The sequence below is a fragment of the Platalea leucorodia genome (assembly GCF_965183815.1).
Source record: "Platalea leucorodia genome assembly, chromosome: 20".
Classification (NCBI taxonomy): Eukaryota; Metazoa; Chordata; class Aves; order Pelecaniformes; family Threskiornithidae; genus Platalea; species Platalea leucorodia.
The window spans coordinates 2,889,456-2,913,031 of record NC_138842.1 but is presented as its reverse complement, the minus strand read 5'-3'; positions in this window follow the sequence as shown (position 1 = coordinate 2,913,031).

Sequence of the window (23,576 nt, the reverse complement as noted above, 5' to 3'; positions counted from 1 at the left end):
GGAGAAGCCGTGTCCCTTTCCAGTGTTACCAGAGGGCTTGCTGAGGAATAAAGAGGTATTTCTGAATTTAACTGGGCTCACTGGAAGCTCCAGTCTGACTTTCTCACGGGAAGAGCGGACTTAGCCCCTCTGAATAGGCCCAGGCCTCCAAATTACCCCCTGCCTGTGTGTGTTTGTGCATGTGCAATCTCCCTGATGTCTCTTCCCCCATGGCAAATGCTGGCCCTGGCTGAGCCCCTGCTGTCCATCCCCGTGGCCTCGGGTACCGCGGTGACGGGGTGACAGCACTCTAAGGTGGGTTATTAGGCTGGGGGTCCAGCAAGCGTGCTGGGGGCTGTGTGACTGCACATTTCCCTCTCAAGGCTGGGGTTCCATCAGCAGTCCAGTGAACCCAGCAGCCCCCAGGGCCAGCTGACAGCTCAATTGGAAATAGATATGGTCCCCATCCCGCCCTCGTGTTGTTGTTGGCAAGCGGGCTCGGAGGCCTCCAGGTTGGGTCTGTCAAGAGAACACAAGCAAAGGAAAAGCAAAAGGAAAATTGTTCTCATCTGAACAAACACCATCAGCTGTTGCCAGCAGCTCCAGTGCCCCAGCAGAGGATTCACATGGCCAGCCATTATCCCGGTCTGGGTAACTGGTTTGACGGGCAGGTCAGAAGGACCCGTCTGTCTTTAGTGGATATTTTCAGGGGACGTTGCATTGCTTGTCCTCCCTCCAGCTCCCATCCAGGTGACGGAGCTGAGCTGGTGCAGGCACTCTTGAGCATTGCCCTTCTTCAGGGACCACCGCTCACCTCCGATACAGGGAAGGTGTCTGCAGGAGTGGTTGCACTTGCCCAAAGGATGGGAGAACAGGAGCTCAAAGCAGGAGGAGGTGACATGTCAGAGCTCGTGGTGCTGGAGTGAAAACGCTGCAACCAGCACAAGCTTTGCCTTTTAGACCCATTTGCAGCAGTTTGCTGTGTTGGCTTTATATCAGATTAATTAGTGTCTATCTCTGTGCAGGCTCACATGATGGCTGCTGACTCTCCTGGAGGTGAGATGCTGATGGACAATATCTTGCAGACACAGCTACGCCCTGCTGAGCTCACACCAGGTAATAACACCTCTGGCATATACCTCTCTCCAAACGCACTCACTTTTGGCTTTTCTCTATGTGTCTCTGAAAACCAGCCCCTGTCCTGCCCGTGGGACCTGTTCTGTAAAGCCTCGGGTGGAGGGTGCAATACGGCACGTGTGACCTTTAAGGAGCTGCATTGCAAAACCATTCACTAAAATAACTCTTGCACTGCTCGCAGCAGATAGACCTGCGGCTTCCCCCGCCGCAGTGCTCTGCAGGGAGGGCGCCGGTTTTCCCGGGGCTGCAGAGCGTGACCGTGCAGCGAGCTGGGCGATCCTGGCAGATGTGCAAACTCCAGGTTGCCCAGCCAACATAAACAGGACCAAGTGACCCAGTAACGTATATTATATCTCCTGTTCACAAATGCAGGCCCTGGGGCTGCTGCCTGCTGGATGTCTGCTGCAGAGGAATTTCTTTGCCCTGAGCAGGGGGTGGCTCCGGGCCCTGGGGGATCCTCCTGGTTGTCTGGGGAGGAAAACATCATCTCTCTGTCCTGGCCAGATAAGAGCACAGACTTTTGCTTCTTGGTGCGTGACGTGAACATCACCGGTGTGAGATGGGATTGTCTTCCACCAGTGCTGGCTGTGCTCAGCGGCGCTCGGGTTTGTTGCGTGGTGGCTGTTTTAATGAGAAACCTTCCCTAGAAAACCCCGCCTGGCTGCGACTCAAACCAGCCCTTACACCCTGCTTAAGAGAGTCTCGTATAGCTTCGATCTGTTCCTAATTGCCATAAAGCAAGCCAAACCCCACCTGCTTCCTACCACCCACGGGCAGTCCACCAGGCCCACTTCTCCCGGTGAACTGCGCAGGTTTAAACTCACCTCTTATTGCTACCGGCTCCTGTAAGACATTTCCAAAGAGTCTGACAAAAAAACATTCAAAAAACCTCCCTGAAGTGGGAGCCTTGAGCGCTCGGGGCATGAAGGACGTCTGTCATTTTCTAACATCATCTCTGCCTTTCTGGGTACCTCCTGGCACCGAGAGATGGAAGGGGGCAAGAAAGGCCGCAAAGCTGCTTAAATTGTGAGTATTTTTTCCTCCTTTAAACCGCAGTGCCCCGCACAGCGTGCATACCCCATGGGTGCAAGGAAATGGCATCCGCGTTCCTCTTTTACTGCTCACTCGCTATTTGGTGATTAAGAAAACGGGGGAGCTGGGGGCACTCATTCTTGACCTTGAGGAAAGCAGGAGGCTTATAAAAACTTTAAGTGCTGCAGGAATTACGAGGCAATTAAAAAATCAGGCCAGAGCTGGGACCGCGTCAATAAAACCGTGAGGAACTGATGTCAGCTCCGTGCAGGATGCGGGACCGATGCCTCTGCCCTCTCCTCCCAGCGCTGAGCCCCTGGGGTCAGCGGTGCTGAGGCCTCACGCTTCCCACCGGCACGTATTTGGAAATGTGGGAGAAAGAAGAGATTTAGGGGCTGGGGTGGGCTTTTTTTGTTTCCCCTCAGTTGATTCAGCTGACCTGAATCCTTACCCCCAAATACAAACCCTGTGTGAGCCCAGGCGGTGGGTGTTCTATGAATGTGAGATGAATAGCCATCAAAAAAGCAGAAATTAATACTGAAGGGGTGAGGAGAGATCCCAAATCACCGTTTTGGGATGTAAGAGGCCCAGTTCTAAGGAGGGATTGTATTTTGCTTGCCGCTGGGTCATAAGGTTTAAACCAAGGGAAGCTGATTCTATTTATCTAGAATTTTATCAAGACTCAGCTTGGGTTTCATGACCTGATAAGAACAAGAAGGGAAAAATCATCTGGGATCAGTGCGAATCAATATGCAACAGCTTTCCATTTCTTCTTGCAATGCTGATTTCTTTCAGACCTGGGTCTTTCCAAGAGCGGGGACTAGTGTCAGATGGGGTTGCGGCTCAGGATTGTCGGGCTGGTGTTTGACTGTTTCTTTTAGGTGTAAGTGATTTCTCATGCAAACCACTTGAGTTAAAGTGCGTGGTGACAGGGAGCGAAGCCTGTTCTCTGCTTCCTCTTAGGAAAGTCCCGGAGAAACGTCGTCTGGCTCTTAGGCCACGGTGAGAGCGTTTGCCTGCGTCCTCTGACCAGTTTTAAAAGAGGAGGAGGCAGAAAAAAGGAGTCTGGTTTTCCGTCTGCACTTGCTAAACTCCCGTTCAGCGGGTTTACTTAGCTTTGGTCATTTATTTACTTGTCTACACTGGAGTGCTGGCTAGATCGGAGTGATGCAAGCGTATTTCTTTAGGGCAGACGAGGGCTCGGAATAAAACCCCGGGCTGACCTAAATGTCCAAAAAGGGTCCTGGGGTGCAGCCCGAGCCCCCTTGGGTTTGGGCTCGGTTTGGCCCCGTGCCGCTCAGCGGCTGCCTCCTTACTGTTTATCTCTTCCTCCGGGGAGAAGGAAGCGGATCCACTTCACATGAAGTGAATTTACACAAACCGTGGGGGCCGATGGGGATAACTTGGAAACGAAACGGTCAGTCGGGCTGGCAGCCGGCCGGGGGTCAGCTCGCACCGTTGCTCTCAGGGACCGGACTGTCTCAGAAGCAAAATGCCATCGGCACCTACTAAAGCAATAAAAACCATTGGTGGAAGAGCAGGGCTTTGGTGTTTGAAAGCAGGGTACCCATAACCAGACCAAACTGTGAAGCTGAGAACGAGCACAGCTCACTGCACCCAGTGCTCGCTGTTTCGAAAGCCCTAGAAAGATTTCTTTGGCAGAATTGCATCGCACCGCCCATGTTCGGAGGGAGAGGGTCTGGGGTGGGGGGTGTCACTGCCGTGCCAGGCTGCTTTCCACACAGCTGGCTTGAAATTTTTGTAAAACTGCACGTTTCCTGTGGTTTTGGTGTTTTAGCTAAAAGCATTTGACTGCCTTGGAGGATAAGCGTTTGGGGCTGGAGGCGATAATTCAGGTGCCAGCTGAATTGGGGAAGGTGTTGGGGATGCAGCGGGGGAAAGCGCCTCAACCTCCCAGCTCAGTCCTTGCTGCTTTTGGGGGCAGGTCCTGGGAGGCACCGTCCTGATGCTCAGGGCCCAAAACTTGCAACCCCCGGGCAGCGTTGCATAAACGCTGTGTGGAAATAACTGGAGTTACCCCAGCAGAAAGCGAGTGAGCAGGACGCTTTGACCCCTCTGCGCTCCGCCAGCCTGGCTACAACTTCAAGGGAGGAAAGATCTCGTCGAGGTCTGGTGTTCATAGTGCCCCATGACTCTGCTGATTCCTGGCTGTAGAAATTAAAAACCTGGAGGAAACAGTCTCCTCCAGCGTCCTGGGCAGGCTGATTCAGCGAGGGGGGGATGGGAAAAGCCGGCTTGCTGCTGCAGCGAGCCATGCTTCAAAACCCTAACTCTTGCTTGGTTTGCACGTGTCTGCTCGGACGGGCTCTCCTCCCAGCAAAAGCTCTGCTGCTTGAGATGATGGCTGGGATGGAGGGTGGGCACAGTACAGACCCTGAGCCTGAAAGCACCCGAACAGGACCGCGTAGACTCTTTTTTTGGGTGTAGGAATGCTCTGTGCATGGGGCTTGGCATTTTGCGAGCTCAGCACGGTAACCCTGGTTAGCAGACCCTCGGCCCCGTGCAGGCACCGGTCCCTCGCCCTAGGCTAACCCTGCCTTTTGCAGCTCCGTTTTTACGGGCAGCGAGGCCTGAGAGCAGCTTGTTAGCTTCCCTGCTTGCTCAGTTTATATTTGCTGGCTTTTCCCTCCCTATAAAACAAAAATGCACAAACACAGGCTCATGCTAAGGGAGTGGGTTAGGGGGCCGGAGGGGAATGACCTTCACAGGGAGGCTTTTCTGCCTCGGCTGCAGAGAGCAAACCTTTCCCTGCCCTCGCCAGCTCAGCCCAGGGCCCCCATCATAGGAAAGGGGCATTGCATGGGGTCCCAGCAAGCAGGGGGGCAAGCCAGGGAGCAGAGGGCTTTTGCCATCCCTGCACACCAAGGGCACTGTGTCTGAGTTACCCGTATCTCCCGACAGGTGGTTTGGTTTTTGAGATAAACCTCAGAAGCCCTTTAGGAGAAGTTTTTGCTCCATCCCTGGTTCAGAGATGGAGAAATTAAGGCACGAGGCAGAGGCAGCATGCCCTCGCTGTCCCCTAAGGCGCAGGGAGGAGGAGAGAGGAGTTTGTCCTATGCCCTTAATGTCCCTGAGCCTTTCCCGCTCGTCCCTGACGCGTTGCCTTCCTGGCCGGAGATGACAGCTCCGGAGCGCAGCATTCGACTCTTATCTGCTCGCCCCGTCTGGTTCCCCCGGTGCCAGCTCCAGATCAAACACGAGGAAGCCAAGGGTCTGGGCTATTGCCGCTCTCCTGGGAAGCAGATAGCAAACTGTGTCTCTGCTGATGTTCACAGCTCGCAAGGCAGCAGATCTGGTGGGGAGGAAGGATTTTGCTTCCTCAGGGACAGCCCCCCGTCCTCTCCCCCTCTTCCAGATGGGCAGGTGCTCACCATCCCTGTTGACTTCAGGTTTGAGGTACCCCACAGGTAGGATGTCTCTAATAAGCTGAGCAATATCTGCTTTCACAGCTTTGGGAGGAAGCACTGGTAAAGGTAACTCCCCCCCCCAAGGCTGGCACTTGGCTGCCAAAAAATGGTGAAACAAGTCCCAGGAGCTCTTGCAAAGAGCAGCTGCCTCATCCAAGAGCAACACAGGGGAGGTTTCTTGATGGGACCCGCTGCCACCCGCATCTGTCTCCATCCCACGGCGGTGGTCCTCGTGTGGCAAAGCAGTAAGGACACAGATGTTGGGTATTAAATGCCAGCAGCCGTGCTCAGCTGTTCTCCCAGGCTTTGGCCCTGGTAGGAATTAAAGCCCAGCCTTTAACAGCCCTACCAAGCACATTCCCATCCCCACATAACCGCTCACGTATCCTTATAACCCGCTTTACAGCAAAACACCTTTTGGGCACTCGGCAGGGAAGGGAAGGTTTCCCCTGATCAATGCTCCCATAATAATTTCCGATTTGTTTAATACATTCGGCCTGTCCCCTTCTCATCATGACCCAGCTGAAAGCCAAGCTGTGATTTTGCCCGTGAGGGAACCTCAGGATTTTGCCTGTTTCCAGGGTCTGCATTAAAATATAAGGCCTCAATGAGAACGGTAGGGCTTGAAGCTAAGAAATCTAGCCTCACTACTTTGTTTCCTGAATGATTTTCCATCTCTGCTGATGGTATCAGATTGGCAGGCGGTGGGTTTCTTTCTGTTTTATGAATGAACGTAATCCTTTTGCAGAAAGGGAGGTGTCAGCTTAGATGCTTTGGTTCTCAGATTTTAGCGATCATTAATAACGCCTGCAGTGCTTTCTGTAAGTGCGAGCCGAGGGTTTGGGATGGAATGGCTTCCTAGTGGAAAAAGTGAGTTTCCTGCGAATCAAAAGACTTTGCAAAAATGACACCTTGTTTCTGATATTTTCTTTTCACTTTATTTCCAATGCTTTGTTTTGCTCTTGTAAAAACCTCCCAGTGTAAAGTATTGTTGCAGGTCGTTTGCCTGGTTTTAGGTGAGACTTTATATTCAGATGCATATTCATAATGGAGATGCCTGCTTTTAACAAGTGAATAGATATCAAAAGGAAATATTTCTGCCTAGTTAACAGGTAACAACTGGATGCTGCCCAAATGGGGAACTGCAGCTACTTGTAACTGAAACAGAGGATGCTGTGAAGCCCCGTTAGAGCCAGGCTGTGCCCAAATCAGGCAAGCACCCCCAGAGATTTGCTATGTCCCCCTCGGTACCCCGAGCCTGGGAAGCGCAGGAGATAGGGGTACCCGGGGAGGGTGCAGGCTCAAAAGGAGGAGCCGGATTCTGCATCGCGCCCACGGGAGCGACGCTGCTGTCCGTGAACTCGCTGCAGCTGCTTGTCTCTACCTTGTGATGAATCCCAGACGACTGCTCAGCCTGAGCTGTACAGTCACTCGCGTTAGATTATAAACTGGAACTTTTACAGGCTGTATGTGGGGTTTGTGGCTTCCTTTCCCTCTCTCCGTCTCCAAAGTCCATGATTCTTAATAAATCATCCTCTAGCCTGAGCTGAGTCTTGCTGTTTTAAGTTTAACTAGCTTATTTTTTTACTGATAAACCAGACTTTGAATTCTTCCCAAGATCACGGGTTGGGGCCAGTAATACGGCGAAGGAGAGACTGTTAATCATGATATATCACATGCCAATGGGAACAGCATCGAGCGCTCCCTGCAAGCAGCGCCTTTCCCTTATATCAGCATTTAGAGGCAGAGCACTTGTATCTCGCAGAGTTGGTGGGAGGGAAAAGTCAGGGCTCCCACCAGATGTAAATTAGGTTTATTATCGGAGCCAACTCAACAGAATTGTAGGGCAGAGCTCTAAGTTATGTGCAAAGGGTAAAGGGAAAATGGACACCAATGGTAGGAAAATGTTGTAGTACTATTTTTTACACTGGATCAGTGAAAACAACTTCTTAAGGCTTTGATCCTGACGTAGCTCCAAATTTCTACTCTTGCACTGTTTTCCATTCAAAGAGACCCAAATCCACCCAAGGGTGGGACTGTGAAGGGTGGACCAAAGCCTAGAGAGAACTTGCTGCACCCTCTTGTTGTTTCTCTTATTTGTTGTTTCTCCCTGTCTGCTGAACCCTCCTCCTCCTCGCAGCCCAGACAAGCTCCCATCACATCCCGGAGACAGAGGTCTTAAAGTTGTGTTCCTGTAGGATTAACCCTGCAAGACCAATGTAGCACACAGCATCGGTCACCCTTTTCAGAAGAGGGACCAACCCAGCTCTAGGTAGAGCAGCTCTTTGAGGGGTTCGTACCCAGCTGGCTTTACTGGTATGAGATGGGAGGCGGAGGAGTCCTCCTTGAGGCATGTCATGTGCTAACAACCTATGGAAAAAGGGATTTATCAAGTAATCCTGATGAGAGCAGCCGGGAGGGCCGGTCAGGAGCCATGAGACACGTGCATGGGGTGGTGGTTACAGCCCCCCTCTCCCTCTGCTAATGCCTGGTACGGGGCAGCCCAGCCCCTTCCACCCCGATCTGCCTTTGGGCTGGCTGTGACCCCCGAGCCTGACTCATCCTCCCAGCTTAGCCAAAAACCCCCCATCCCTTCAGTTCTAGCATCCCGCAGAGAAGCCCCTCAGTGCTGGATGGTGATGGCACATCTTTTATCTCGCTTGGCCCAGCAGGCCACAAATTCCTGTTCCTTTGCGATGGGGGTGGGCAAGGGAGGGAGCATCTTGTTCGGTGCCCCTCTGCTCAGGAGGCAGCTCCCTGTGTCACGCGGATCAGCCAGTTTGTTGCGTTGGAAATTTTTTGCTGCTCGCCCAGCTGGGGTCTGGAGATCAGCCAGGGTCCATCTGTGCCTCCGTGGGAAGGCAAGATGGGAAGACACGGTGAAGGCGCAACTCAGGGCTTTGCTGTCTTCATGGGAATTTGTCTCGCTTTCCTTTTCCTTTTTTGCCTTTTGGGGGATATTTTAAACCACAAGGATGCCATTTTTGTTCTTTTACAGTTCAGAAACATCAATGGCTATGAGCTGATGGCATCTGTCCTATCCTTGCTGCTTGGTTGCCAAAGCTACCAGGACATGCAGCACCAACACCTTCCCCTCGGTGACTTTTGCAGGAAAAGATCAGTTTGGCTGGCAAAGGCTGGGACCACCTGAGAGGTGGGCAGCGCTCCTCTGCAATGAATCATGTTGGCAGGGATGCTGGCAGCATCCTCTGTGGCTCCGTGGGATTTGCAGGGCTGATCCGGCTTGGTGAGCGCTGGCTTCCCTCCCACCTCGCCTCGCTACAGCCATCACTTTGCGATTGAACTCCCGGGGTGAATCCCTCAAAGAGGGGGAGAGCTTCATCGTGCGCCTGCTGATGGATGGATGTGTGTTTTCCTTGGCCTTCCCCGCTTTGTGGCTGTGGATAGTTATCTGAGTGATGAATTCATCTGCCCAGGGACCCCCAAATCGTGGGGGCAGAGGGGAAGCATCTATTATAGCAGCTTGGCACAAGGGAGAAGGAATAACAGAGAGAAGACGGGCAGTGGTTGTACATCAAAGCCAGGTCTCTGCTTTCCTAGCCTATCTCCTAGATTTCATCTGGCCGTGGCGAAACTGCAGGCGCAAGCGAAGCAGTCTTGCGTGTTAGAGGCTCGTATCTTGGTCTGCAGGGAGAGAAGGGAATTTCTTAATTCTAGCTATGCTGGGCATGTTATTTTCTTCCTTGCCTGCTCTGCCAGGGCTGACTTTTTCATGGTGTGGAGAGCCCCGCTGCAATCTTTGGACATGCTTCAGGTCCAGGCCATCGCGCTGCTGCAGGAAAATGTGACAGGGTGCGTTGCAGCTTGGATCACATGCAATGCCCAGGCGTGAGCATCCCTGGCTCCGTCCGGCCACGGTGCCGGGCTGGGGTTGCTCCACATCTCCTCCGGAGCCAGCAGCTCCCAGCTTGCGCGCTGTGCGGCTGCTGCTGCTGAGCTTGCAGATTCCAGCAGCAGGGGGAGGGGAAGAGCTGAGACCCGAGGCCTCATCTGTGGCACCTCCTCGTGCCTGCACGTGTGTCGGTGTAGGATGCTCTTGGGGACTTGCACGGATCTGACGGCACGGCAGGATGGAGGGCTGCGTGCAAGAAGCTGTAAAACCCCCCTGAGAAAGTCTCCTTCCTGCAATGTTTCCTTGCAGTGGACACCAGGAGGTTAGTCTGGGCTCCACGTCCTTCTTCCCCTAAACCACCTAGGACACGTTGCCCTCTCGGGGCTGCGAACCCCTTTCACAGGATCAAGTGACCCAGCACAAACCAGGAGGTTCACAGAGGGGAACCACGGGCTTTACATCCCGCTACGAGGGTCTGTAAGGCACCAGAAGCTCAGAGGAGGTGCAGGCAGTAATCTCTCTGGCAGCTGAAACCCAAATCCCCCTTAGCAACAGCAGGATGGGTTTGAGATGGCTTTGGTTCAGAAAATAGATATCGTGGTCTCTGATGGAAAACTAGGTACAACGAGTCCAGGACAGGGATGCAGGGCCAAGCACTCGTGGGTGGCTAGGTCCCAAAGATGCAGGTGGATATGTAGAGCCATTTGCAAAGAGCTCTGGACCCCTGTTTTTGGTTGAGTGCTATGTTGCTCTGAAAACAAGCCCCTTTTCTGTATCTAAAGCCAAGGAACCCAAAACTATACCAGCATCCCAAGTGGTCTGACAGAGGAGGTGTGGGTAACAGCCTCTTGCCTTGGTTTTTCCTGAGTTGCGTGTCCCCGGGGTGGGTTGTGTGACAGCCAGGGCTGTCAGAGAAAGCTAACCCCTCCATCGCCTCGCCTCCTCCCTTCGCACCGACAAATCGCAGGGCTGCCGTCGGAAAGGCCAGCAGATCCACCTGGACCTGCTGGAAGTCATCTGGGGGGCACGGCGGTAGGAGAAAAAGCTAAAAAAGGGGTCATGTTTCTTCTACCCCACATCCTCAAAGCTTTCAAAGTGTTCTCCACGAAAGGGGACCTTTTGCCAGCATTGTGCAATGCTGGCTTGTGTTTTCCTTGAACTTTAGTCCTCCGTTAATCTATGCCACAGTAACCTCCAGGGGAAAGAGCCTTGCTGATTCCCGATGTAAGCTGCTATCAAAACCTTTCAGCTCTGTCCCAGGCCATTGTTCTGTGTCCTGTCACCCACGTTGTCCCCAGGGCAGGGGCAGCCGCGTACGTTGATCAGTGAGCGGTCCTCCGTCGGAGCCGACCCTCCCATCTCCGTCCCTGCAGGCTGCCAGCAAAGCGATCTTGCAGATGGGTTTTAAAATTAGCATTGTCCCCATTGCTTATAGTCCCACAAAAAGCCACGCCGAGCTTTCAGATAGTTGTTTGTTTGCTTGTTTTGGCAAGAGGAAAAAGGGCCAAATTTAAGTTTGGGTAAATATATCCTGCATCCTTCATCTCGCATTGTGGTTCCAACTGGAAAAGCTGTTCCCCGCTTCCTTCCCTTATCAGTTAATTAGGTGGTTAATGCGGGAAAGGCAGTTGGACAGCAAAAGCCACAGTCCGCGTGTTAAGCATTATTGCTGCGTTTTATTAATAGCCTAACTCTTGGGCAACATTTCTGGGCAACGCTGGATCCAGGAATCGTGGTTTTGGGGAGCATGTGTTTGCTCACCTGGCTCTTTTGGGGCAGGGGGTGCGAGGTCTGCTTTTGGGGGGCTCTCCTTGCCAGTGCCTGGGCGCCTGTTTCTTCCAGTTTGGCCAGTGACTTTGTTCCCATGGGGTGCTGAGTTGGAGGGCAGTGTAAGCCTGCAGGCACTGGAGCAGGCATGGGTGGAAACTTTCCAGCTTTTTGGAAAAATCGAGAGTTGGGGAGGAGAAAGCAGAGGGGGTTCACACAGGCAAAGGGGGGATGTGTCATCCAGATTACAGCCATCCAGCCCCCCCCTCTTTCCAGGAAAGCCTGTCTCTCACCCCAGCCTTCCCAGGCCCTTTTTTGTTGGAAATTACAACAAACCGTGTGTACTAATCTCAGCTGGCTCTTTCCTGGAAGAAGCCTTTGCCGTCCCACCCTCTCGCTGCCCGTCCCCGCCCGGGAGCGCTTCTTCCAGGGATGCTTCCAGCCCTGCCGGCTCTTCCAAAACCTCTCAAGATCATCTGTTTCACATGAGGCCAGTCGCCTGCAGCCCAGTGTCCATCTCGGCTGGAGCCGGACGGTTTTTAGCAACAGGGGATGTGATACTGGGCATTGGGACTGGGGTCTGATTGGGATTTTTTTCCCCCTTAGATTTTGGTTTTTTTGCTCGGATCCAGATTTATTAACACCACAGGGTCAAGCCATCTCTGTGTGCTCGTGGCAGCGGTAAAGCTGCGTTTGCATTCGAGTTAAAGGGCTTGGAAGGGGACAAGGAAGACAAGTGCTGTATTAAGGACCTTAATTTAACTGCCAGGAGAGTTCTGGGTGTGGATACAGGATCCCTACTCTGAGACCATCCTCGAGGGGGTAAAGCTTTTCCTGCCCTGTCTCCAAAGCTTGGAGACAAAACCACAATTTTTAAGCTTCTTTAAGGCATCTGCAGATGTCATTTAAGTGAGGCAAAACCATCTAAATTATGTAAAGGCCCTTCCCAAACTTGCCCTCAGTCAGAGCAGTCCTGATTCATATCCTGATTCTTCAGGTGCTGTTGAAGAAACTGGAAGAGAAATTTGATGCAGTAAATCTATAAGGACTAGGTTTTGGTGGATTTACTTATGCAAATTCTGTATTTGTGTGTTACATGTTAAACTGGGATGTCCACGTTCTGCAGACTTGACCAGAGAAGTGGGAATTGAGCCTGGATGAAAGCATCAGCACAAATAAAAGCAGAAAATAGAAGACTCCTACAAACCCCCCTCTGTATGTCTGAATTAACGCGTGCATCCCCTTCCTCCCCGACCCAGGGGCGACCACACTGCATCTCTTGTCTGCACGGCCATCCTCCCCGGGGCAGGACACCCACCGGAGCGTGGTACCACCGTCTTGCCCGAGGCCGGGGATGGCCGTTGTGGTCCAGACAATGGCCACGGAGCATGAATGGAAAATGATCTCCTGTGTTGGGCTGACAACCGGCTCTCTGTTCCCCTGGCAAGTTCTCAGCTCCTGGGCGAAGGGAGCGCTCCCACCCCAGGCAATCCCTGCTTTGATCTTCCTGCTGGCTGCATTGCATTTTCTTACTGCTCCTGAATAATTCAGCACATTAAAAAAAAAAATAGAGGAGAGGGAAAATATTCTTTTAAAGCCTTATTTGCTGGTTACTCTTCAAGAGTGCCCCATGAAGCCTGCTTATAAGAGCATAGCAAGGAAACAGTGACTAAGGGAAGCTCGCTGGTATACCCAGGCTGTCAGATGATGCTTGTGCTAGACTCGTGTTTACCTGAAGCCATCTCAGCCACCTCTTACAGTCGTGAGAGCACAAATTCACCCTGAATGTGTAGAGGACAGTGGGTTTTAGCATTTTCACATGCCACCTTTTGCATGTTGTCAAGAAGCAGGGTATTAGTTGGGGAATACATGGGCACTGGGGACTAGATATGATTATGGGAGTTCAGGTTGAAGTTTTTTCTTAACTGATGAGCTGGGGCCAAGACTGAGGTCTTCTGCCCATCTCCAGAAGGGAGTATCTGACTTTCTCATTAAACTCTTGCTTTTAGAGGCTGCTACGAGGGAGAAAGGAGCAGGAATCAGCAGAAATGCTGTGACATCCTGGACTCGGGAGCTGTGAAACACCCCGAGCAGTGCAGAGACCCACTCCTCTTGAAGGCACATCTCAGGGGCTTGGCTCCAGAGAGGAAAATTAGTCAAAATAAACAGGTAAGCAATGCCTCACATGTTATACTTCAATACGTACTCGTACTCTTGCATGAACTGATCTGGAAACACAAGCAAACCTATAGCTATGGGAGGAAAGGTGCAATGCTCACAGAGGGGGCAAGTGGCTCTTGAGGAGGAGGGCAAAGCAGAAAACCACCTACCAGTAACTGGAGTGAGCTCCTGCAACACAAGCAAGCTGTCAAGTGCTCCTTTGGGGAGGACATCCTCGGCTAAGCCTCTGTCAACCAGGACGGGGGTAAGGGATGGGGCTGAGAGATGCTCAAGGCAGAGGATTTCCCCTTTGCAACTGAGGGCTCAGATCTCCTTGAACTGGTACCATTTTGGGGGGTCAGTCCCTGTGGCTGCTGGAAAAATCAGTAACCGCTACAATAGGGTGCAAGGATTACAGAGAAAATCTGGGCTAAACCAGGGTAGAGGAGATTTGCACAGCTTCCATGTGAAATAAGGGATAATTAGGTGAGGGCAAGACCTACTTGGCTTAGCATCCTCTGCTGTCCCTTCTCCTTTGCTTGACAAAGAATATGATACCTTGGTAGTATTCTTGGCGAACGTGGGGATGTCGGTGCACAATTTGGGGGAGAGCAGCCTCCTTCTCTCTCCCCTGCCCTGTACCCCAAACAGCATCAGGGCCTGGTGCTCTCCAGTGTGTTTAACTTCGCTCTGTGCTTTGCCAGAGACTGTTATTAAGAAATAAGGCTCTGCCTTTTTATCATTCCTCTGAGCATCTGTCTGATGTCATTCTGTCTGGCAACCGAGCGATCAAAAGAAGCTCCCCTGGGAGAAATTTCTCAAACAAACAGCCAGTGAGAAAAAAAATGATACCCCATTAAATATAATAAAATGCAAAAACCACAGCATCTCCCTGATAAATGGAAAGGCAGTGTAACCTAGACTCCAAACACAGAAACTTGCCTCCTGCCATTCGCCCAGAGCAGGGATGTAGCGTGCCCTGCGCTTACCTGGATGATTATCCTTAACCCAAGCTATTTCACAGTCTGAGATCACGAGGCTCGAGTCCAGGATCTCACAGCGCACACGTTTTGGCCAGCAACGCCCGCTACCATCACTCCCACCTGTGCAGAGCCTGCGTGTGTCGCACCAGGACCCGCAGATCAAGCAGGTTTAGCTCTTAATGTTTTTAAGCATATTCGGGGGGTTTTTTTGCCCTTGTATAAGGCATATGTATGCCTGCAGAGCAAGTTCTGGCTCTGCTCCTCCATATTTATTACTTCTTGCAGGTTGCAGGGGCGACAAACACCCTGTTGCCAACCCCTGCGAGCCCCTGGGATGTGTGTAGGCTTCTAGTTTTGGCAGCCCTGATTTCGATTTGTGCAGCGCTGGCAGAGTCCTAAGAGACCTGCTCACCGAAACAGGTAAGACCGAAAGAATTTAATGCAACCTGATGCAAAGCTTCACCCCCCACACGTTGGGGAAAGTGTCCCCTGACTGCCGAAACACTTCACGGCCACGTTTTTGAAAGGAAAACGACCAAACAGTGACTTGACTCTGGATTTGGAAAACAAAGATAGGAGGAATGGTTTTTAATCTGTCAGAGCAGAGCGTTTGAAGAGGAGCTGTCGTGGAAGGGAACGTATGCGCCGATGAAAAGCCGCCCATTTGAGCTGGATCCCAGCTGAATTATCTTGGATCCGTCACTCACACATCTGTAGCTGTGATCCTCCTTTCCAAACTGCTTCTCCTCGAGGCGCTTTGCAGAGGTCATTCCTCTTTGCGAGCCTCATTCCCTCTTGCCTTGCAAATCTCTCTGCCATTTTCTTCCCTCCTGCTGGGAGGTTTCAGGGCCTTCAGCAGAGCCCCTCTCCTCCTTTTCCCCAACAAAACCGTCTGCTCTTTGCTCAGCTTTGCTGGGAAACTTCCCACGAGCATCTCTGCCCATCGGCAGCCGTAAAAACCAGGTCCGTTTTCATCATAGGGGCCTGAAGCGACGAGCGGAGCTCGCTCTTGCTGACAGCCTGAGGCTGGGGTGAGCATCCCGCAGCCCCGAAATGAGGCGTCGGTGGTTTCTTTGTGGCTTTGCAGGGTCACCGCTGCAAGGCTGAGACGAAATCCAGCCCAGAAGTTTCCCAGGGAGCAGCTCCAGCAAAACTGGGAGGAGGCAACAAGAAGTACCTCCAGCTCAACGAGCGTTGGCAAAATACAGCAGGATTGTACCAAAAGCATCCCTGCTGCCTGAAGGATCCCAAACCTGGTCCAGGGCTGCCACGCCGGGGCTGGGGTCTCGGCAGTTAGGGCAGTGCCAGGGGTTGCAGCAATCTCAGGGCACACATACACCATTTCTTTTTTTTCCCAGGGTGGGAAAACCTTTGGAAATTCCTGGGAAATTTCTCATTTTCCAGCTGCTTGAGGTCAGTTTCCTTCCTTGCAGATAGCAGGATCCCAGGCAATACAAACAGCAGCTTCCCAGCTAGAACTAACTGTCCCTCCAGGTCTTTCAGCCGTTTCACGGCGGGGGTCACTGCTTCACAGCTTCCCAAGGACCCTGCGTCCCCTGCCACCAGCTCTTTCCTTTGCAATGAGAGGGGAAACTGAGGTACAGACCCAACCTTTTCTTTTGAAGGAGACCTTCTCCAGACCGCTGCACGATCTGAAGAGATGGGGCAAATACCCCCATGTGCCAGGCGGGGATTTTGCAGCACTTACGTGTCCAGGGTCAGGGCAGAAGTGAGACTGGCTGCAATCAGAGCAATGAAGCGGTAAATTTAGTTCAATCTAAACCAGCCCATGCATTATATGTTCACTATGGGAAGAGAGGGGTATGGATAAATGACAATTTTGATGCACTTCTGCTCCGCTTCTAGTTGCTTGTCACTGCCTCAGTTTCCCCTTGAATAGAGGTTTTCTCTGTTTCTGAGAAGGAATCTGTGGGATCCTACACATATCTCCATTTCCAGCCCTCTTAGGTGTGACCCTCGGCCCCCAGCCCCCCCAGTCAAACTCTTTTGGGTCTCTCTTAAAGGGGCTGGTATCTCTCACGCTTGGCTGGGGGAGCTGCAAGGTTTTTCAATCATCTGCTAATGATAGGAAAGCAACTTTTATTCTCTCTCTCCCCCGGTCTTGGCAGGAAAGGTGGAATGTGGATCGTGAGAGGAGCAGCCACCTTTCAGGCCAACAGCTGCTTTGGGGGATGGGGTTAGATAAATGTGCAGGATTTCCAATCAGCCCCACACATCCCAGCCAGAAGACTTCACCGGAGCACGGATGTGGGGGAATGGCTGACTCTGATAATGCCGCATTCATCTCGGGTGATCCCGGCTCGCGAATCCACCGTAAAGGTGCCGCTTGGCAGCTTAGGATGCAAAGGAGATGGCGGAGATAAAACCAGGTCAGATTGCTTTAGAAAGAGCTGAAACACAGAGGGATCTCCTCCAAGATATTTTTTGCTGCTTTTGGATGCTAGGGCTGTCCCCGCGGGAGGAACCAACCCAGCTTCGAAGCACTTGCACACAAGGCGAGACCGAGATGTGGTTTTTTCCCCCCCGGCTTGTGAAGGGGGAGCGGAGGTACAGCAGGGCTGCAGCCCCAGCTCGTGCGGGGAGGATGCAGCAGGCTCAGGAATGAAACTTTCCGGGTGCTTTCCCATCAACCTGTTGCCGTTACCCACTTGGCCGGCCACCCGCTTTCCATGGTGGCGATGGGACGCGTGGGCAGCCGAGGGGCCACCCTAATGCATTCATCAAAAGGAGGTGGCACCCAGGGAAGGAGGATTCGCAGCCGTCGGCTCGCCGTGGGCAGGCTGGAGAAGAGCCATGTCTCTGGACAGACAGACGGACTCTACTTCCCGCCTGGCAGTGCAGGACCATCTCCAAATGACTTTCCAGCCACAAGCCATGTCACCGGAGCACCTCTGCCACGGATGAGCTGTGCAACGAGGTGTTACCGCTTAGTGGGTGGACAGCCTCACACATCGAGAGGAGATCTTGTGGGAAGTTTGGATTTCTTCTTCTTCTCCCTCTCTCCTCTCCCATCCAGCCATCCCCCTCCCCGCTTCCCACCCACCCGCCCAACTTCACGTGCAGTGGGAAAGGAAACAGCCCCGGGGAAACACGCTGGGCTGAATTTCCATCTGGGCACAGTATAACACGGCCCCAGGAATGGCCAGGCACGCTATGATCTTCCACTCTCCAAAATCAAAGCAAGGCAAAAGCTGTCTCTCCTTTTTCCCTCTTGCCAAGGGCTAGAAATCCCATCAAGATCCAAAGTGTATCATTCCAGTGGGAGATTTATACTGGGGGAAGGGGCAGAATTGGTTATTTGATGATTGGGTTGGGTTTTTTTTTTTAAAAGTCCTTAATATCTCCCTTTCCTCCTTCACTGTACAGCACGAATCCCCTTTCCAACACATGCACGAGAGCAGAGCTGAACCGTTCGCACAGAAAACAGGTGATAAATCACGGGGCAATTGATTCAAACCATTCCAGGGAATGGGAAACACATGGACGGTCTTTCTAATTAACTGTTTGATATGGCTGCGGTGAGTTTGGGTGTAGTTTCCAATGTTTTGCATTTGGCTTGTCTCAGCCCTCTCCATGGTAACTGCAGTTTACCGGAAAGTGAGAAAATCCTGCGTTCGAGAGAGCTGAAGTGACTTGGTACAGTTCAGCTCAACTACAATAAAAAAGAAAAAAAAATAAAAGTAAATACGGTGTTTCCTCTGTGGGAACGTTCCCTAACATTCCCTTCTCTTTCCCTTTCCAGCTGGAAAAACAAAACAAAATGAAAGGTCCTTCGGCTTTATCTGTAAATCTCCACTTTCTGGTGGGTTACAGAGCCTTTGGACCCATTGCCTTCTGAGACAGAGGCTGAGGTTTGCAGGTCAGGGCAAAGTCCCTCTGCCAGCTCTCCCACCCATACGTAAATGCCGACCGGGGTACCCAAACAGCCCATCTACCACGTCTTCTCAGGCAAGCTGCCCACCAGAAAACCCAAGAAGTTTCAGGCTGCGGACGTGCTGAGACTCCTTTCCGCCCATACTGCTCAACACGTCAGCCTGTGAGCCTCATGCAAGACACATCTACGGGTTTCTTTTTATTTACAGGGTGGCATCTTGCACCAAGGTGTCACCGGCTGGGTCTGGGGTTTCAGGGTGCTACCCCCAGCAGGGCAGAGGGGGCTCAAGGTACGCATTGCACATGTTTAGCCCTGATTGATGCTGTCAAAGTAACCAAGCCTTTTCATTCATGGTTCATTCACAGCGATTCTTCAACACAAGCAGCTCTGTTAAGGACACAAAATGCTCCAAGAGGTGGTTGCATGTTTTGGAAGAGGAGCAAGCCCAGCCTTGCAGGATGTGAAGAGACGTTCAACCTGCGTGCTTCTCCCGTGGGAGACGGGAGCGGAGCAGGTACCCATGGGACAAACCCCGAGAGGCATCCGACCGCCTGGAAGGCCAGCTGCTTTGGCGACACCCACAGCACCGCAATCAGGACGAAGCTGACCCGGAGGAGTTAGAGGTGATGCAGGGCACAAGGACTGGGTGCTGCGATAGCTGCCAAAAAGGGTTTGCAAATAACAGGAGGACGGGGAGCGGGGGGCTGGGGAGGACAGAGATCTGCCAGGGCCACCTGAGTCACTCTGGATGGGGTTAGCAAGGTGCCCTGGGGACACTCACCCCAAACCTATTCAAGCCCAGAATGTCCTGCCAACATCTCCAGAGTAGCCAATGCATTAAAATGTAATTTAAAAAGGAATAAAGGTTTAATCCATCTGTTTTTGAAAACAGTCTTTTCCCATAGCCTGCTTTTGGCACGTCCTCCTAGCTGGGGCATTGCACCTCGCTCTGTAACATGGGCACAGCTGCTGCAGCCGGGGAGGGGAGTGCGATGCAGGCACCAAGCAGCAAATGAGGTTGGGATGTTAATATTTTATTTTTTATTGCCTTTTTTTTTTTCCTCCCCCCCCCCCCATTTTACCCTTTCTGCACCACGACTCCCTGGGGCCCCCGTGGAACATCTGGCCAAGCCACTTCTGGTTCCATTTATTGGCAGATAATTTATTTGCAGATCAGCAGGGAAAAGCGACCCAACCATTTACTGGAGGTATATTGGTTGACCCTTTGGTGATGCTTGCTTGAACACGGGTTCGTTAGGTGTTCGGGGCCTGATCCAGACCCCAGCCAGTCAAACGCAGATCTCCCCTTTAAGAATCAGGGCTGTTAGATCTTGGTCCAAAAACACTGGGGGAAATTAGTCAAATAAATGCCCTGTGAATATTATTACATATTATTCATTCTCTGGGAATATTTTAAAGTATTATTCACTCCTTGTGCATATTATTAAAGCAGCTTCCACTCAAAGAAGGAAATTAAATTGTAAAAACCAGTGTTTCTCTCTGTCCTTTTATCTTTTATGCTCTTTTTCCCCACCATCGCTTTCTTCCAACCTTTATTTTCGGCAGCCTACAAGCTCAGGATAAGGCAGAAGCACCCCAGATCCCAGCACACGAGCAGTTTAACGCAGGGATGGTCCGACGGTCTTCTGGATCCGGGCTTTCACAGCACCTATCGCTGCAAGGGCTTGCCCGTCATCCTCCCTACTGCTTTATTTGTATTGTAGCTGTGAGCTCAACTCATTGTATCTGAAAGGTGTCAACAGGCTAACACTCCCTTGTCAGCAGAGTCTTCAAAACTCTCTTAAGGCTTTCCAATGGCCATGGATCCTATTCAAATTCTGTTCCCCATCTTTGGCTAAAATTATCCAGCTTTCAAAAATATAAATGATTTTTTTTTTTAACTTGCACAATCAAAAGCGTGGGCTTATTTTTCTTTGAATCAAAATGCAGAGGCATTTTCCAAGGAGACATTTTGGAAAAAATAATGAAAATTTTGCAAATTTTGCAGCCAAAAGCAATTGACCCTTTTCCCCAGGGAGGAGTTTCATTTACTTCTGGCATTGCCACGCATACCAGTGGTCAACCCCATCGTACACGTGGCTAATCACAGCATATAAAATGAAACAGGATTCTTTGCATGGGCTTTTGGGAACAGCAGCCAGAGCCTGTGCTGTACAGGGAATGCTTCCCCACTGGGCACGTCAGTGCAGAAACCCCTTCTTATGTGCACAGCACAAGGCAGCGCGACAAATCCTGCTGGTTTTCCAGCACCCGTGGACCAGCAGGACCCGGGAGCTGGCAGCTGATCCCATCTTGATGGCTGAGAAGCTTCCCAGCACTTCCAAAACACCCTGAAAAAAGCAATTTCCCCCGTTCCTGTCTAGCACCTGGGGACTGATCTTTATTTTTATAGACTCAGCCTGTGCACCAGCCTCCCATGTGCATTTTTAGCAGCTTTGTCAAACTGTTAACACCCTGTCCGGCTCTCAGTCGCCACCCCACCGGGACCGTGTCCCCAGCGACGGCCGGAGCAGCGTCCTTTGCTGAATCAGTGATGGCAATGCTTTTTTCCTAACATGTCCATGCACTGGAGAGACACCTCTCCTCCCAGGGGCTGTTTGAGGTCTATGGAGGCCCTGCAGAAATACCCAGATGGATTTGAATCCACCTCGGGTAGCTTTCAACAGAGGGTACGAAGGATTTTGGCTTGCGCCCATGAGATGCCGGAGGACGGCAGGAGCTGCCCATATTTTTGGGCTCACGCAGGAGGTTTCCTTTCCACCTGCACAGCCCAAGCCTGACATCAGACCTCATGGCTCTGGCTCTCACGGGGGATTTTCAGCTGTAATGAGATCAGCTTTTCCTGCTTATGACCAAATCCAAACAATTAAATAAAAAAAAAAAAGAAAGAAAGAAATGAAATCCAAGCCAGGAACGAAATCACCATAGCTTGGTAGGGCTTTGGGATGGGTTTCAGCCCTTCTGTCCTTTGCCTTGTACTTTCGCCCGGGGAGGAACCGGTGGGACTGTGCAACGAAGACGCTGTTTACAGAGACAAACTTTTTCACCAGACATCTACCCTGACTGATGGATATTTGTTTGGAAAAAGAGTGAGCTCTAAATGATGGCGGATGTTGACTTCTGCAGTTTCTTTGAACTCGCTGGCTTAACTGGCCCCGTTAATACTCATTTATGGTGAAACAGTTGGGAACTGAAAGAGAAGAACCTCCTCTAGTCCAGAGGGACGACGGGTTGCTGCTTTCCACTCCGGCACTGACTTACTGCATGACCGCGGTCATGTTGTTTCATCTCCCTTCTCTCCTCCATAAAAGACGGCCTGTGATGCTCATGGAGATGCTGCCATTTCCAGCCCGAAGGCCCCACGGAAAGCCAAGGATTAGTATTTTTAAAGATAGTAGCCACAATGATGTTTTCTTCACAGGCTCTTTCTGCATTCCTGCATTTCTAAATCCTTAGCCCTTTTAATTTCTTGGGAAAGCATCTGGTTTCCAGCTCCGGGTCTCTCCAATCTGTCACTTTACACAAATATACAAACATCCCTTTTTCGGATGATGGATTAGGGCTGCACTTTGGCTTGGATCTCACAGCCCAGACTGGAAGAGGGGCTTTGAAGTCATGAAAATTTCACATTCCCGTACTGCCAGCAGAACAGCGCACAGGAGAGACATACACGCTGGGAAACACAGACCCTGGCCCAGCGTCATCCCGTATAACATTACACACTCACTTAATTCCCCTAAAGGGCATCGTTACCCTCTGCTTCCTCTGCAATAAGAGTTGGATCTCACATGGATTTACATGGATTCCCTCCTGGCCTTTGAGAGAGCCGTCAGGACTGCCACTACCATAGACCCCGTGCTTAAATCCCTGTTAATAATATTGCATCCATCCACTCTGCTCTCCCAGAGCGGTGCAATGCCAACGTAACGCATGCACAAATTGCCTCCATAGCAGAAAACACCCTTGCATTCATTTCCCAGCGTCTCTATCCCTCACGTCGCAGGGATTTGTTTCGGACACCCCCTTTGCAGTGACACCGGGGCAGCAGGAGCCTTGCCTGTAGGACCTAGGACACGGGTGAGAACAGCCTGTAGTTTGTCTCCCAAAACGAGTGCGAGGGCTGCCGCACTGAGTCCCAGGACCTTTCGCCTTGCACGTGGGAAGGCTCCGCTTGGAAAAATATTAGCGAGCACTACGATGATTTTCTGGTGATTTACTAGCCAAAGCCATAAATCAGCACTTGTCAGAGGCTTGAGTTACGGGCCTGTGCCGGAGATTGATGGAGCCAGCTGCCAGGAGGAATTACCAAGCAGCAAACCTGAGTCTGAAATCATTGTTTTAGGCCTCGGAGTGAGCTGAAATATTCAGGTGATTTATACAGGAGGAAACGGCTTTATGTCCTTTTCAACTGGCGTCCTGAATCCTGCCAATAAAGACCTGCAAAATCTCCTGGTTTTAATCTCGCGCTCGGGAAGGGACACCGCCAACTTAACGAATTTAGGCTCTGAGCTCACCAATATGATTAGGTTTATGGGTGAAGTCCTGCCCTCAGTGGGAGATTTTGCTTTAGTCTTCTGCCGAGCAACATTTTACCCAGCACGTGCTGCCCATCAGTTTTTCTTATCCCACCTTTTACGTATATTTTAGATACCGCTCTTGTACAACACCCACAAAAAGCCTCCGCGATGCCTCAGCGCACGGATGTTGCAGTGATGAGCAAGACCAGATGGAGAGGGGTTGTTTGGCTGTTCAGGAAAACAGAGCCGGGTGAATTAGGAAAAGGACGTCCCGTGTCGCACACAAGTAAGTAGTGAGTGAATGAATAAGGTGCCAGCAGATGGTGCTCAATAATTTGCAGCATCCTTGCTGGGGCGAAGTGATCCATCCCCAGAAAAAGGTTGTTCAGAAAGAGGATCAAAAAGCATTTGTTGCACCGAAAGTACCACTGCAAATAGAGCAAGCCGAGGCACGGTTTCTTGCATCGTGCTGACTTAATTACAAACACATCGCAGCATTAACAAGGAAAGCAACTTTTCATTGCAGTCGGACACAAGTGCCTCGGACCCTGATCCTGCTGCTTGTTTGCATCCCCGGGGTTTTGTTTGTTGAGAAAACATATGAGAGGGAAAAATAACATGAAAAAAGACATTGCAATTCAGTTTCAAAAGAATCCCTCGGTGCCGCAGGAAGATAAAACTCCTAATCATATCATTCGCTTTATCTGCCTTGGATTTTCCACTGCCATCGCTGAACTGCTGCAGAGGTTGCTTTGAATTTTCTCATGTGCAAATGGAAAAGTATGAAACGCAGTGGTTCAGATG